Source organism: Callorhinchus milii, unplaced genomic scaffold (genome assembly GCF_018977255.1).
Source record: "Callorhinchus milii isolate IMCB2004 unplaced genomic scaffold, IMCB_Cmil_1.0 Scaffold5, whole genome shotgun sequence".
In the NCBI taxonomy this organism is placed as follows: Eukaryota; Metazoa; Chordata; class Chondrichthyes; order Chimaeriformes; family Callorhinchidae; genus Callorhinchus; species Callorhinchus milii.
In genome coordinates, this window is record NW_024704746.1 from 52550414 (window position 1) to 52567769 (window position 17356).

The 17356-nt window shown below is 41.3% G+C and overlaps 1 protein-coding gene across 11 annotated transcripts in view; it reads right to left on the bottom strand.

Moving 5' to 3' along the window:
* The window catches only part of LOC103186228 (coiled-coil domain-containing protein 91), a 90500-nt gene that overhangs the window by 12431 nt on the left and 60713 nt on the right, over nucleotides 1-17356 (bottom strand). The window lies entirely within an intron of this gene.

The window sequence follows — 17356 nt, forward strand, 5'->3', positions numbered from 1 at the left end:
ACCAATCACAGCAGCAAAACGCAACCTGGGCTGAGATGAGGTTACTTGGTGAGTCCCGTGGCTTTGTAGTTAGCGTGCTTGCCTCACAAGCGAGACATCCCGGGTTCAATTCCCAGGAGTGGCAAAACCTTAGGCAAGTTTCCTTACTCCACACTCTTCTGTTTAACTAGCAGTAAGTAGGACCCCAGTTGTAAATCAATTAGCGAATCACTTTCCCCCAAAAAATGTGGTCACTCAATCCACGACTGTTTGTGGGACATTGTTGTGCGCAATTAACTGCCATGTTTTGCCCACAAAATACACAGTAAATTCACTTTACAACATGTTATGTGAAGCACTTTGAGACATCCAAACGAATTGATGAGGCACTGTACCAAATTCAAGGATTATTATTATTGATACATGCCAGAACCTGAGCTTGTGACCTTTTGCTTAACTGTTGATCCATTAGTATGTGGGAAAAGGGATGGAAATGTGCATGGAGCAGGAAAGAGCCCTACAACTATCTTTATTGTCTTCTGTAAATCAAGCGAAGATTTTAAAATGTATTTGGTTTCAGAAACTGGCTAATAAAGTTTGCGCACAAGGGAAGCCATTTTGACGCTGCGAACGTTAGTTGAGTGTTGAAACACAGGACATTTGACGACTCAAATGACTCCTGGCCTGTCCTACCAAGACACGGGAACATCAGCTCCCACACAAGCCAAACGCTGCTATTACCCAATCAAGGGCAGAAATAAACTGAGTGGTGCCAGGTGCTGCGGGTATTATTGGCTGGGTGTGTGGAGAAAGTGAACAACTTACTCAAATGGCATCAAGTCTTGAATTAGATCAGAGCACAGAGCATCAATGAGCAGAAGTCTGCACGATACAATCTGGCAGAAGGTTGTGAAGAAGCTTCCTGGGATTAACTGGCACATCCTGTCCAAATGCCATTTAATAAGGTACAGGAGTTTACAAGAAATACTTGGAATTGAGAAGAAAGTATACTGTGCAAAGAAAACAGATCAGTGAAGAAAGTACCGGTGAGGGCTGTTTCGTCTTCACTGGGATTCAAAAATAAAAGTAAATCTGCAGGATTAACTTTTTGGGGGTCATGCACTCGAGGCTTTTATTTTTAGACAAAATAAAGTGAATAGTTACTAACCCGAGGCTTTTGCGCCAGGGGCTTTCCAGGGCTTCAGTGCAGACCACAGAACAGTGCTGCGGGCACCCTCTCCCTTGTGATGCATTCCACTGGAAGTTTAAGATCAGAAGAACATTGAAGATGTGGGGGAAATACCACAAGCTGCATATGATATATAACATTAACATTGCTTCTGACAGCACCTGTACTCACACACCAAGCACAACTAATATTTTATCCCAATCAAAGACAACAGAAATGCCTACAGTCCAAATCTCATATACATTATGGCATAAACAGCCACTGCAAAGCAGTCAATAATGTTCAGGAAAGACAAGCTGCCAACGGACAATCAGGCACAACACTTGGCATGCTCATTTCTCTCCTTGACTCATTCGGAAGCATTCTCACATCTGGTTTAGTCATTGAAGGTTCATCTATCTGTACGGACTCCGATCCTGTTTCACAGATAGTGTACTGGGCCAGATTCCCATTTTACGGGCCATGTATGGAAGTGCCACACATACAATATCAGCAGAGCATCTCTGACCCTAGGTGACCTGGTAAGAGGCACAGTCAGTTCACTTTCCTGCCATGATTGTAATACAATGAGAGTGAGCGAGCTGTGAATAGGTAGTGACCGCATTGTACGTGGAACTGCTAATGAAGTACTGAATATTGTTTATACATTTTGCGAGGCTTACTTTTCTTACATCACGTTCAAAGCAAGAAAAACGTACATTGAAAGATTCTGTATCTGTTTGTGCACCATTGATTCTAAAGTCATAGAAAAGTGATTGTCCATCTGAATAAAACAATGCTACAATTTACCATAGTACAGGGTGGCAAATCCTTTGAGAGCAGCAGATGGATTTCTGCACTGAGTCCAAGAATAACACAAGATTAGAGATTTCCATTTTAAATGAAACAACAGGACAGATATAGAGAGCTGACGCCAGATTAGGAAACATATCTGTGTTCTTTCGACCAACGTGATTCCTCCTGCCCCTCACTGATGACACTCACTTCAGCTGCAACTTTATTCTGGTCGCTTTTCTTTATGACTGTTGGGGGCCAGGGCCAACTCTCTTTTTGCTACAAGGTTCAAATCATTGATGAAAATAAGCAGAGGTTTATTCAAAAAAGGTCCACGCAATATCCAATTGCAAATTGATCATCTCCTTCTCCAGGGCTTCCTTGTTCCATTCACCTGCCATTCTCACTGAGTCCACACTTATTTCCAATGATCCGTTCACACGTTAAACCAGTTACCGATTGCAAGCCTCCAACATTTCTATGCTGTTGCTAACCACTATCCAAACTCTCTTCAGCATTCACCAAACCATGGGGTGTCTGCATCCATCTACTGATCTAAAAACCTGGCAGCTCTTATATCCAAAATGGACATTTTTAAACTATAATCATATTAAATCCTAAATTGTGGTTTGAAGCCACCCATCAGGACTTTGAATTCATTGTCTAAACCAACACTCCAATAAAGTGCTAGGGATGCGTTGCATTGTTGAAGGTGCCAACCTTCAGATAAGACGTTAAACTCGTATTGTATATGCCTGTTCAGCTGGATGTTAAAAATCCCATGGCACAGTTCAAAAAGAGAAACATTTCTTCCAGTGTATTGGTCAACATTCCTCAATATAATATTAATTGTTCACTTCATGGCCATTTGTGGGACATTGCTGTGTGTAAATTGTCTACCGTGTTAGCCTACAAAATACAAGATCATGATAAAATCCTGCAAAGTGCTTTGAGATTCATTTTAACGTGAAAGGCTCAATATCAAATATACGTATTATTTCTAGACTCATTATCATGAACTTCTCTTCCTTTTCTGTGGTTAATGTATAGTTCAATGCCGTCTCTGCAGATATTGTGCAGCAATAGAAAATAACAGTGAATTTGGATTTCGGGACATAGCTGAATATTTAGCCTGGGCTCAACGAGTTGAACAGCCTCCTTTATTCCAATTTCTCCCATCTATTATTTCAACCCCTTAAATTGTCACTGTTTTAGTGCTTGTTTTCCCACTTTTTGTCCTCGCTTGAGAAGGAGTCCTGTTGGGCATAGCTCCCTTTCAGTGTCTTGGACAACTGATCATTACTAATGTGTGAGAGACACCATCATGAAACATTATGATACACAGATGGAGTAGGAGAAAAAAAAGCCTTAACACATCCTTACACGTTTTTTTTGTTACACGCTGTTTACATTTTGGACAATTCTGGGAAGCTGGGTGGTGGTTTTTCCCACATTCATAAACATTAATTTCCCACATTAATAACGACTCCAAAAAATGAGTCAGACAAATCACAAGTTTGCACTTTAAAAGGTTTATTATTTGAAGAGAGCGATCCCATCACCCCCAATTCCCATCTCAAAACCCTGCCTTCGGTCACCCTGAATATGTGTTTGGTCGGCAGGCAGTTTTGTGCACAGCAATGTCCCACAAACAGCCAGAAGTGAATGACCAATTTTATGTGGTAGAGTTGTTGGCCAGAAAGGTACAGGGGCCAACAAATCCCCCATCCCTTCTCTTTTGAATAGTGCCATGGGATATTTGAACTCTACCTGAACAGGAAGATGGGACCTTGTTTTAACGTCTTGGCCAAAGGATAGGGCCATCCAAACAATAAAGCTTTATTGTTCTGCGAATCCAGCATTCTGCAGTCATTTCAGTGCATTTTTTTTCTCTGATTACAGTCACGTCATTTCTTGAAGGTGAACCTGCACACTATTGGACTCTGTTGCAGTTAAACATAACTAAAATAACAAGTTCAACATTTAATTTGTTTAGAACCAAAGAAAAGTATGACACAGTTGGAGGCCATTTGGCCCATTGTTTCCTGTTCATATTCTCCAAGAAGCCGTCCATTTTAATTCCAATTCCCTTTCCCTCCAATACCCCCTTTCTCTGCATGTGGAGTCTGTAGCTCAGTGGTTAGCATGCGAGAGACCAGGGTTCAATTCCCGGCAGAGTGAAATGCTAGGCAAGTTTCCTTACTCCACATGCCTCTGTTTACCTAGCAGTTAGTGGGAACCCGGCTGTTTTTCGATTGGCAGATAGCTTTTCCGGGGGTAATAATTCCTTCAAAGAAAAATAATAATAAATTGGTCACTTCAATCCATAACTGCTTGTGGGACACTGCTGTGTGCAACTGGCTGCCGCGTTTCGCCCATAAAATATATAGAGTCAACTCACTTTACAGTATATTCTATGAAGCGCTTTGGGACGTCTTGAAGACGTGATAAAGCGCTATATCAAATGCAAGGATTATTATTATTATTATTATTATTATTATGTGTTCTCATCAAATGTTCCAATCAACTTTTCTCCCCAATCAACTGTTTTCCCCATCATCACAAAATAAATCCCTATCACCATCAGCAATCCCTGGCAAATTATCCCATACCAAGATAACCCTATGATAATCCCAAGTCACAAATACTGAATTTATGCCCGCTTGTCTCATGGAAAGAATTTTCCATGATTTCTGCCAGGACCCTCATCCTTGCAGTCATCACATCAAGACTCAACTATGCCTACTCCCTGCTGGTTGGCCTTACCAACTCTTCGCTCGACAAACTGCAGATCATTCAGAACCCTGCAGCTCGTGTACTCTCCGTGACCCAGCACCACCACCCTCACCTGGCTTCTCATCCCTCCTTCCCAACTCTGTGATCTACTAACTCCATATTGACTCTGCTCAGCAGACTGCGGCCTGCTCCAGGTCCGCCACCCGGCCAGCCTCACCATCGGTGGTCACCCTGCCCCCACCCTTTGGAACTCCATCCTACAGTCCCTTTCCCTTACTCTCTTCATTGCCTCCTTGAAAGCAAGTCTCAAGACCTGCTCTTCGACCGTGCCTTCAGTCACCCTCCAACCCCTACACTCCCTGCCCTCCACCCCTCCTGATCTCAACCCCCTGCTCAGGTCCAAATCCCTTCTGTCCAGTGCCTTGCAACATTGTGGAGTCCTGTAGCTCAGTGATTAGAGCATTCACCTCACGAGTGAGAGGACCTGGGTTTGATTCCTGGGCAGGGCGAAACGTTGGGCAAGTTTCCTTACTCCACATGCCAGTTTACCTAGCAGGAAGTAGGAACCTGGTTGTTAGTTGATTGGTGGATCATTTTTTCCAGGGTTAATAATCTCTCAAAAAAAAACATTTTTATAATTAATAATTTCGTCACTCAATCCTGGACTATTTGTGGGAGACTGCTGTACGCCATTGGCTGCCGCGTTTTGCCCACAAAATGTACAGTCAATTCACAGTGCTTTCACCCAAAGCAGTGTGGAGTGCTTTAAGACTTCTCAAAGACGTGATGAGGCGCTACATCAAATACAAGGATTATTATTATTATATTATTATGGAAGGTTGGGCGAGTTTCCTGTTCGATTAAATCAAATGGATCTTCTTCATCCAAACCTCTCTTGTGATCTTGCAATTCAGAATCACAGAATGATAAAGCACAGAAACAGTCCGTTCTTCCCATCCAGAGTGTGCTGTGGTTTTCTCCCCCTGGTTTAATCCCACTCTCCTGTTCGCTCCCCCATACCTTTTAATATTCCTCTCAATCAACTGTCTAACTCCCTTTTCAAATATTGTCCAGATGAGTTCAATTGGATAACTCGCTGGACAAATGTTCTGACACAGGAAAGTACACAGGACTGTGAACATTTTCATGTACATAGGATTGTGTCAGAATGGCACTCTTTTGGGAACTGGTGTTGGGTACGACAAACAAGGTTTGCTACCAGTGGAGAAAGGATTATAAATTGAGCAAGAAGCTTAATTATTTTGAACCAAGAAAGTTCCATTAACTTGAAAGAATTGAGTTAACCAGCTTCAATTCACTTCTGTGAACTGTTTTCTTTCATTAAGTTCACACTGATCAGAAATCATTTATTTTTGAACACCATTAAGTCTCTTTATCTAATACACAACAAATGGTCCCTGGGATTGTATAATGGCTAGAACCTCAGTAGGACATCAAAGTGTTGGAGAGAATTCAGAGGACGGAAACCAAGATAATTCTGGGACTTAGAACCTGATCATATTCAAAGACTTGCAAAAGCTGCATTTGTTCTCTCTCTAGAAAAAAAGAGGAAATGCAATCCGGGTCTTCAAATGATGCAACACTTATATTAAATAGATGTCAGGAGGCTAATTTGGCTTGGAACGTGCGACCAGAACCTGAGGGCATAGGTTTTACATTCAAAAGCTCAAGCATGACCAGAGATTACAATAAATATTTTCCCGGAGCTATGATTATGTGTAACAGACGCTCAACAAATGCTGTTGATGCTGTATCAATTAACTTCTTCAAATTATCTGGGTAAGTATCTGCTTGAGAACTGAATTGAAGAATTAAAGAATATATCCGTCAATGTTTCTCTTCCAGTCCCCGCACAATCTTGTATGGCGTTCATCAGGGCTCTGTTCTCGGTCCCCTCCTCTTCAACCCTTACATACTCCCCCTTGGTGACATCATCCGCAGAGCATGGGGTCAACTTCCACATGTTCACGGATGACACCCAACTCTAACTCTCTGCCTCCACCGTCGATTCCAGAACAACTGACATTCTGACAGACTATCTAGAAACATCAAGTCCTGGATGAGAGCCAACTTTCTGCAGCTGAGTGTCAGCAAAATTGAGGCTCTCCCAATTGGTTCGCGCTAACACCTCCATACCTCAAGCACTGGCAACATCAATACCCATGGTTCCACACTCCACCTCACCAAGCCAGTCAGGAACCTGGGTGTCTTGTTCAAACTGTCCTTTCTCCCCCACCTCCGTAACATTGCCTAACTCCGCCACTGGCTCAGCTCTCAAGCCGTCGAAACCCTCAAAGCATTCATCACCTCAAGGCTCAACTACGGAAACTCCCTCCTTGTCGGTCTCCCCAACTCTTCCCTCCACAAACTGCACATCATCCAGAACTCTGCAGCTCATGTCCTCTCCTGCATCAGGTTCCGTGTCCCCATCACCCCCACCCTCACCCAGCTCCACTGGCACCCCATCCTTCAGAGGATAGAGTTCAAAATCCTCGTCCTCACTTTCAAGGCCCTCCATGGCCTTGCCCCCTCCCAGCTCTCTGACCTGCTGACCCCCTAACAACCTGTCCACTTCCGGCTTGGCTGAGATGAACATATTGAGGGAAGGAGTCATGAGCTGAATGGTGGAGATTGAATAATGAGATTTGTGGATTGACTGCCTTTGGAACTGAGCAAGTCTCTTCAGAGATAGAGCAAGTGGAGTGAATGTGCAAGGCACATTTGGGTAATACATGTAAGTGACTGGACTTGATGGCCAAAATATCTTTTTATTGTTCCATGCTTTCTTAAGTCCTTCAGAAAAACAAAACATCTGAGCCACAGTATAGTCTAGGACAAATTGTCAAGAAAAGCCATGCAGGTGGATGAAGTTGAAAGAGTCAACCGAAAATGAATGTGAAAATATCGTGGTGAGTCGAACATTGGCAAAAGAACCAACTGACAAACTTGGTTGAAAAGAATGATTTGGGCTATTTTTTGCTGGGATAACCAATGCAAAGTTATATTGTTGTCAATAAAGAAAACCCATCTTGTTCAGATGAGATGAGAAGAAAACAGAGCGTTACCAAGCTCAAAATGCCAAACCCCATGTAGTGTAAAGGCAGACCAGTTAATTGTTTGCCTACATCCTGCAATCTCCCTCTCAGCTGTTTTTGAATCAGACTTTTTAATAACAAGGTTAAAAGAGGCATAAACAAATTCTATGTGCACTCAACATGTTCCACATAAGTTCAATGTTGCTAGCATGTAGACAGGCGCTTCAAGAGAATCAATTTGAGACAGTAGGATAAGACCTGGTAAATCTGAGGGCCAGATCCTTCCAGGAACTGGAGTTGGTTCCTGATTGTAAACCATGGGAGTGGGGTGTTAGCAACAGGAGCAAATGTCTCAAATTGTTCTGCAATGTGAAGATGATATTAGTTTTTCTTTGTCATCAAATTTGGAACTCACGAGTCATGACATTAGCATCAGTAGTAATTATTTTAAGTCCAGTTTTCCCATTAGTTTGTTGGACTTCAGTCAATCTGATTTGAACTAGACTGAGCTTCACTGCACAATTGATAAAAACACCAACAAAGTGGAAAATCAGAGGATGTTAGAATTTAATTAATCCTTGTTACAGTCTGCTGTTTTGATGGCAATACGTAATCACAAAATCCACTATTAAAACCATCAGCTTTTAAGGACTCAGATGGGTATCTCCAGGAAGAGCAAGAGAAATTAAGAACCACTGTGAGGCTGCAGTTTAATTAAATCCTATTTGGAATGGGGTTTGTTCTCCGTCCACAATGATGACCTATTTTAAGGCACAATTAACCCTTGGGGCACATCATAATGACATATTTTCAGATCAGAAAGTAGATTCCAATTTAGACCATCCCACTTTATTCTATTTATAAGATAACAGCAAATTATAAGCTTCAAAACAAATTAGTCCGCTTCAGTTTCAATGCTTCAAACTCTGACTGCGTTCTTTCAGAAATTACTTTTCACTTGTTAAATAAATTGAATTTGTACGTTTACAAAGGTTAATAACACACAGCGCTGCAAAAACAAAGAAAACTGGTGAATGATTGATTTGTTAATATCTGAAATTAGACTGCTTCTTTGTGGATCTCTGCTGGTCACTGAGGTTCAGAATTTACTAAATAATCAACTGAGTGGTAAACTGCTTGATAAAACTAAGTGCTCCTCTTCATCTACTGCTCCTCTGAACATGTACATAATTTCACAAAGTTAGCCTACAATTGGCAATTAGAATTTTGTGGGCTTAACATGTTGATTATTGAGATTTTTATAATAATAATAATCCTTGCATTTGATATATCGCTTTTCACGTCTTCTAGACGTCTCAAATCGCTTCACAGAATATACTGTGAAGTGAATTGACTGTATATTTGTGGGCAAAACGCGGCAGCCAATTGCGTCCTGCAGTGTCCAACAAACAGTTGTGGATTGCGTGATCAAATTATTTTTTCTTTAAGGATTATTATCCCCGGAAAAGAAATCCGCCAAATGACTAACAACCAGGTTCCTACTTACTGCTAGGTAAATAGAAGCTTGTGGAGTAAGGAAACTTGCCCAACATTTCTCCCTACTGGGAAGACGATAGGTCAGTTTGTATCTTTTCAAGAAATAAAACCCAGCCTATAATCACAGAATCGTAGAAGAGGACGTCTTTCTTTTATTATATGCATATGCTGATTTGCTCATCTTAAATCTTTGCATTTGATACAGAGCCTGAAATGTTTAAGCATATCAATGTGCTTCACAGCTAATTACTGTGAAGTGACCAAAAGCAAACGTGTCAGCCAATTTGCACATATCAAGGATCTACAAATAACCAAGAAGTGAATTGCTACATTTTTATTTTTTATCTGGATGATTATTGGTGATTATTCTCTTTTCAAATCAACCAAGTGAGAGGATCCGGTTCGATTCCCAGATGAGGCGAAACCTAAGGCAAGTTTTCTTACTCCACATGTCTCTGTTTACCAGCAGTAAGTAGGAACTTGGCTGTTAGTTGTTTTAAAAAATTAACTCAATCCATGACTGTTTGTGGGACACTGCTGTGCGCTGTATTTTGACCACAAAATTTTGGCCAGTCAATTCATTTTACAACATATTCTGTGAAGCGCTTTGAGACTTATCAAATTATGTGATAAGGTGCTGTATCAAATGCAAAGATTATTATTATTATAAAATCATGCTTTGAAATCAGACGGACAGGATCCCGGTTTAATGTCTTATCCAAAGGAAGTTATCTCGGACAATACAACACTCTTATGCCCTTCCGCTGCGCTGTACTGAATTGACAGCCTTGAAGAAATGATATTTGGCTTTAACTCAAAACCTTTGATCCAGATGCAAGAGCGCAACCAACTGACACATTTTTATACATCATCAGCACCTTCACTTGCTTTGAAAACTCTCTTTGGAAATCCCCCCAAATCCCCTCTATGCTTCAAATCCCCACCTGAAGACCAACTTCTTTAACTGAACTTTTGGCCACTTCCAAAAAGCTGGGGCTGCCAGCTTCAACTCCCACTCAGTATTTGGATAGTGCTTTGAGACGTTAACCCAATATGAAAGGCCCTGTATTAGTGTAAATTACTGTTCTTGTTCAGGAGCTGGGGGGAAAGGGGGAAGAGGGAGAGGTAATCCAGGATCTCTTTTGGGCCTGAATGACCTGCCTGACAATGGAATGTAATAGTCTGAAATGATCTAAGTAGTCAAGTTCCTGAGCCAGGCAGGTGTGCCATACTTCCAAGCACTGTGGATGACAGACCAGCCAGCCTGGCTCATCAACAAAACTTGAAGGAGTCAGGTGGTCCGAACTGGCCAAGCAGCACAAAGCTTGACATTCACTGTGGCATGGTGCATTTTTATCTGGCTAAACTACAGCAAGACCCCAACCTTCACTTTGAGGTCCCAAAGTATTGGCTCATGGTGTGTGCGTTCCAGTCCAACAAGGAGTACTCCATTGCAGACACAAGGAAATTTCCTCATGTAGTTAGAAATTTAGCATGATCTTAAGCATGGTGATGGATTTCTGTATGTGGCTGACAAAAAAATTGAATTGGGATTTCGCCAAGACAACAATTTGGAGTTGCATGTCAACTTTTATGTAGGATGAACATCTCAAAGCACTGAACAGAAATTATAGAATTTAAGATGTTGATTGAAGACATGGTCAAAGAGATATGTATATTTTCCCCCACACAATATACAATCAATTCACTTTACAGTATATTCTGTGACACGCTTTGAGGTGTCTCGAAGACATGATGAGGAACTATATCAAATGCAAGGATTATTGTTATTATACGTTGTCAGAAGGTTTTCAAGACAGGGAGTGAAAAAGGGAGGAACCAAGGCAAAGACATTTTGTAATATTGTCAGAGGGCAGGGGTGCAGAGGCTGAAGACTTGATTGTGAATCTCAATGGGAATCACTAGCTCTGACTATGACAGCAACTTGCATAAATACAGCAACTATCTGACACACAACACCAGATTCAGCACTGTGACCAATCCGGGTGTATGAGAAAACAGCTCCTAAATCCTACAAGTACAATGGTTCAAAATTGCTTCAAGTTGCCTTCCACTCGTTTATATTGTTTGGAAGTGATTCTTTATCACTTCCTGCAGCCAAGTTATTGAAGTGAGAAGCCTGATGTGCATCCATTTCCTGCTGTAAAATCACACTGGCCTGGACCCTGTAATGAGGTCTACCACGTGTACAAAACCATCTCACATTTGTAATGTTCTGAAACAGATGTTTCAACAATTATGATTGAAGTTAACAATCGCAAACAGCAATTTCAAAACCTGTGATAGTAAAAAGTTAGTATGCAGGTAATAATAATAATCCTTGCATTTGATATAGCGCTTTTCACGTCTTCTAGACATCTCAAAGCGCTTCACAGAATAATAATAATAATAATAATCCTTGCATTTGATATAGCGCTTTTCACGTCGGGAGGACGTCCCAAAGCGCTTCACAGAAAACACTGTAAAGTGAATTGACTGTACATTTGTGGGCAAAATGCGGCAGCCAACTGCACCCAACAGTGTCCCACAAAGCCGTGGATTGAAGTGACCAATTTATTATTGTTTTTTTTTGACGGATTATTATACGGAAACTTGCCCAGGGTTTCACCCTGCCAGGAATCAAACCCAGGTCTCTCATTTGCAAAACGAGTGCTCTAACCATTGAGCTACAGGACTCCAGGTACAGCAAGTAATTAGGAAGGCTAATGGCATGTTGGTGTTTATTGCAAAAGGGTTAGAATACAAGAGTAGGGAGGTCTTGCTGTAAATGTATAGGGCCTTGGTGAGACCGCACCTAGAATATTGTGTGCAGTTTTGGTCTCCTTATTTAAAGGACATACTCGCCTTAGAGGGGGTGCAGTGCAGATGCACTAAGTTAGTTCCTGGGATGAGGGGGTTGACCTATGAGGATAGGTTAATATTAACCTTGCATTTGATATAGTGTTTTTCACGTCTTCGAGACGTCTCAAAGCGCTTCATAGATTATACTGTAAAGTTAATTGACTGTATATTTGTGGTGAAACTCGGCAGACAATTGCTCACAGCAGCGTCCCACAAACAGTCATGGATTGAAGTGACCAATTTATTATTGTTTTTTTTCTTGAGGGATTATTATCAAGCATGTGAAGCGCTTTGGGATGTCACCCCGACGTGAAAAGCGCTATATCAAATGCAAGGATTATTATTATTATTATTATTATTATGGGGAGTAAGGAAACTTGCCCAAGGTTTTGCCCTGACCATAATCAAACCCAGGTCTCTCACTTGCAAGGCGAGTGCTCTAACCACTGAGCTGCAGGACTCCTATGTACTAATAGGGACCTCGCCAGTCTCCCCAGCTCCACTATTCAAAAAATCCAGCTCATTCAGAACTCTGCTGCCCGCATACTTAACTGGACCAAACTCCGTACCCCGATCTCACCAGTTCAGGCCAGGTACCACTGGCTCCCCATCACCGAATGGATCAACTTCAAGATCCTCACACTCGTGTTCAAATCCCTTCATTCCCTGGCACTTCCCTACCTCTCTGATCTTCTTACACCCCAATCCACCACCCAGTGCCTTCACTTGACTGGCACCGGCCTCCTACTTGTCCCTCACGCCCTCGCTCCACCATTGGAGGTCATGCATTCAGCCATTACGGCCCCAAACTCTGGAACACCCTCCCTCCATCCCTCCACCTTGAGTAAACTTGAGTAGGTTGAGTAAACTAGGCCTATATTCTCTAGAATATAGAAGAATTAGGGGTGATCTTACAGAAACACATAAGATTCTTATGGGGCTTGACAGAATAGACAGCGTGAGACTGTTTCCCCGGTAGGAGAATCTAGAACTAGGGGTCACAGTCTTAAGAATCCGGGTCTGCCTTTTCAAACAGAGTTGAGGAAACACTTCTTCACTCAGAGGGTAGTGAATTTATGGAATTCTCTACCCCAGAAGGTGCTCAGTTCTTGAACATATTCAAGACTGAGATTGATAGATTTCTAAAGGATAGAGGGATTAAGGGATATGGGGATAAGGCGGGTAGATGGAGTTAGGTTAGAAGATCAGCCATGATCTTACTGAATGGCGGGGCAGGCTCAAAGGGCCGAATGGCCTACTCCTGCTCCTAATTCCTATGTTCCTAAGTAGGATCCTGCAAAGTGCTTTGAGACGTATTCCTGAACTGAAAGGCCCTATATAAATGTAAAGTTGTTGTTGTCCTGTAATATAACCAAGGCAGTGTGGACAACAGTGGTACAGCGTGGGACCACTTCTTAAGCACAAACAGTCCAGGGAAACAAAATGGGGTACCTTTTTCTGAAGGAATGTGACTTCCACCATCCAATTTGGGTCAGAATACGCAGGAGAACTGCATGGTTCAGAGAAGGGGGCATTAATTCAAAATTTTGGTCATCCTCTGGGGCTGGGGAAAGCATTGGTGAATTAGGCTTGAAGGAATTCGGGAACAGTGGATCACCTTTTGTCTTGACGGTTTGGTGGCTGCTACTTATTTCTATTCTGTTATAGGTTGAGTAGATATAGGGAGAGAAGCACTTCAATTCAATGGAAAAGTTTTTGCACTAGGTTTGCACCAAGGCAGCTTCAATTGTTTCTTTATTGTGATTACTGGTTTACTTTCTTGAAAATAAAAAGAAATACCATTCATGAAAAAAAATGTTCACACGACCGCCTGAAACTCATCTTAAACTGACAGGAATGCTTGGACAGTAAGTAAGGTGTGAATCCTGTAAGGATGAGACCAAATGGGATGAAGAACCTTCTTTGTCCAAATCACTCTCATGTTGTTTTGGGAGAGGTCCACTGAATAGAAAACACCAGATTCAGACCCAGGTCAGGAAAATAATTTGATAGAACTTGTCTATGATAAATTAAAATGTATAGTAGCCTTTGCAGAACTGCTAACCCCCACAACACCAATTACAGCAGCCTTCCTTGGAATAATACTCTATCCCGACAATGTTCCCAGCTAGCATTCCACCTTTTATTGTGCATTCACCACTCTGCAGATATAAATACAGGAGTTACTGCAATATCTTGGCCACGACTTAAATCAAAAATACTTGTCGTGGAAAAAAATATCTGCGCAGCTTTGTAGCAAGGCTGAAATATATTGAATGCCGTTATTTTAATAGCATTTAATAGGCTGGCCGGGCAGCCATTGCTAATCCTTGATGAGATTTTGCGTTGCAGGAATTTATAACTCTTTAAAAGTGGTGTAGCATAGTCCTGATAGAGAGGTGCTCAGTGCCCCTTCAATTGAACAGCACAGAAACCTAGTGTTATTAATAATCCTTGCATTTGATATGACTCCTTATCTCATCGTTGAAATTTCAAATCACTTAGCAGGATTTACCATAAATTATAATTATAGTCTGCTGAATTATAGGAATTTCACTGTAAAATGTCATGCCTGTGAATTTTGTAGGTGAAATTGGCAGCCAATTTGTGTATAGCAGTGTTCCACAAATAGCCACAAAGTGAAAGACCAACTATTATCTGGGGCATTGTTGTCCAGGATATTAATTGTTATTTTTCAACGATAATTGTCACTTTTTCACGTAGCATTGAAATAATGATTGTTGCATTTGATAGATACATTTTCCTGAAAATGCATGTCTGAAAGAGCTCCACAGGTAATTGCTGTCATGTGTAATTTGTAGGCAAACCTTGAAGCCTAATGCACATTACTAAGGAAATTCAATGGGAAATAATAATAATAATCCTTGCATTTGATATAGCACCTTTCACGTCGTCGAGCAGTTCCAAAGCCATTCACAGGATATAATTACATTTTCACGGGATATATACACACACATATATATATATATAAAATTTTCAAATGTTCATTAAAACCAACTAAAGAAAGTCAGAAATTATCTACATTCTATAGGAGAGGAAGATGCAGTTAGTAGTAATTTAACTTTCCATGGGTCTACACTTCATTATATCACTAGCCTTGTTTCAAAAAGGAGTCCTGTAAAGTACTGGTTAGAACACTCACGCAAGCGAGAGGTACCGGGTTTGCTTCCCGGGCAGGGCTAAACCTGAGTTAAGTTTCCTTAATCCACGTGCCTCTGTTTACCTAGCAGTAAGTAGGAACCTGGTTGTTAAGACAATTGGTGGATCACTTTCCTGGAATATTAATCCCTTCAAAAAAAAATAATAATTTGGTCACTCAATCCACGACTATTTGTGGGATACTGCTGTGCAAAATTGGCTGCCACATTTCACTCATAAAATATACAGTCAATCCACTTCACAGTATATTCCGTGAAGGGCTTTGAGACGTCTCAATGACGTGATAAGACACTATATCAAATGCAATGATTATTATTATTATACTGTAAAGTGGAATGACTGTGTATTTTTGTGAGCGAAACACCCAATTGCGCACAGCAATAGCCCACAAACAGCCATGGCGTGAGTGACCAATTTTTATTTGGGGGATTGTTGGTCAGGACATTGGGAGAAACTCCCTTCTGTGTTTGAATAGTGGCACGGGATCTTTAACGTCCATCTGAACACGAACAGGTAGACAGGATCTCGGTTTAACATCTCATCCAAAGGATGGATACTTAAATTCACGAAAATAATCCACATGGGTCTGTGTTTACTCTTTATGTAGCATTTTAAGACGTCTAGAATTTTGAAAATTGTTGAATTCAAATGCAACTTTGAAGCCTTTTTTGCTGTTCTTAAAATAAACTTAATGGAAAATAATAAACTTGAAAATTAAGGCTGAACGTGAAAATTTGTCAAAAGTCTGGACTCCTAAAATTCTAAATGCAATACAAATAGAGTAAATCTAGACCCAGGTGGAATATGCATGTCTAAGTCTTAAACGTTCAAGACAATGAGTCTGAGGCTTAATGTCTTGAGGATTTTCTGGCTATCAATGCTTTCCTTCTGCATCTTAGAACCCTTCCTCCTGCTATCCAAAAATTGCTAATCAGAGCTTTTCAGGTGAAAATCAAACTCATAAAAATCATCACCTCAAACTTCCAACAGGGCATTTTCTCTGCCATTGCTCTGGTGATGGGATCAACATTATTTAATTCTGCAGACATTGAAATGTCGTTTTGGTCTGTTTGTCAAAGATCACATAGAAAGAAAATGTGAGCAGTGATGCAGTAAAAGCATTAATCACTTGCCCCTTCTGCACTGCTGTCTGAAGCTGCATTTCCAGAGTACAACAGCTTTCCTGGACAACTTGAAACACACTTAACCAGGAAGACTCTGCATCCTGTTCTGAAGATGGCTGAATGACTGCACTTCAATACAATACAAAATTACATTTGTATAGTGCCTTTCACGTGGGGAGGACGTCTCAAGGCGCTGAATCATATTATAAGCATTGTGAATCACAATCACAATGCTTAGAATATTGCTGGTCTGTGGAGCACAGTAGAAACAAACCATATCTCAGTGGAAAAGAAGGGACAAGCAGAGAATGAAACACCATACAAACAATGACGTCTGTGGAATAGTAGATTTCTGTACCACTCATGAACTTCAAAGGCAATGTGGCCAACTCCATTTAGCCTCAGGGGACAGCTTATAGAAGTATTAAAGATCCTTAAGGACGATAGAGAATCTACACCCTAATTATATGCTTAACAGAAGGTGAAGAGTCCATTCGGAATGAATTTGTTTGAACAAAGTGGATGATATATGGAACAATCCAGGGAGGATTGGGAGGAAACAAGATTCCACCATCAGGGGTCGCACTTCCAGCCCCTGCGCCCCGAAACTCTGGAACATTCTCCCTCAATCCCTCCAGCTTCCCTCCATTCTCCACTTTTTCAAGTCGCGCCTGAAGACCTTCCTCTTTGACCGTGCTTACAGCCACCTCCCCACCCACCACCGGCTCGGAGTCAGGCTCTGCCACTGTTAAGCACTCTTGAGACGTTAGCCTGCGTGGAGGGCACTATATAAGTGTAGGTTGTTGTTGTACTGCACTATCATCAAAAGGCAAAATATTGCAGATGCTGGAAATCTGAAATAACAACAGACGACCTTTTGTCTGAACTGTCGAAAGGTCATCAACCTGAAAAGTTTACTCACGTTACCTCTCTCCATAGATTCTACCTGACCTGCTGAA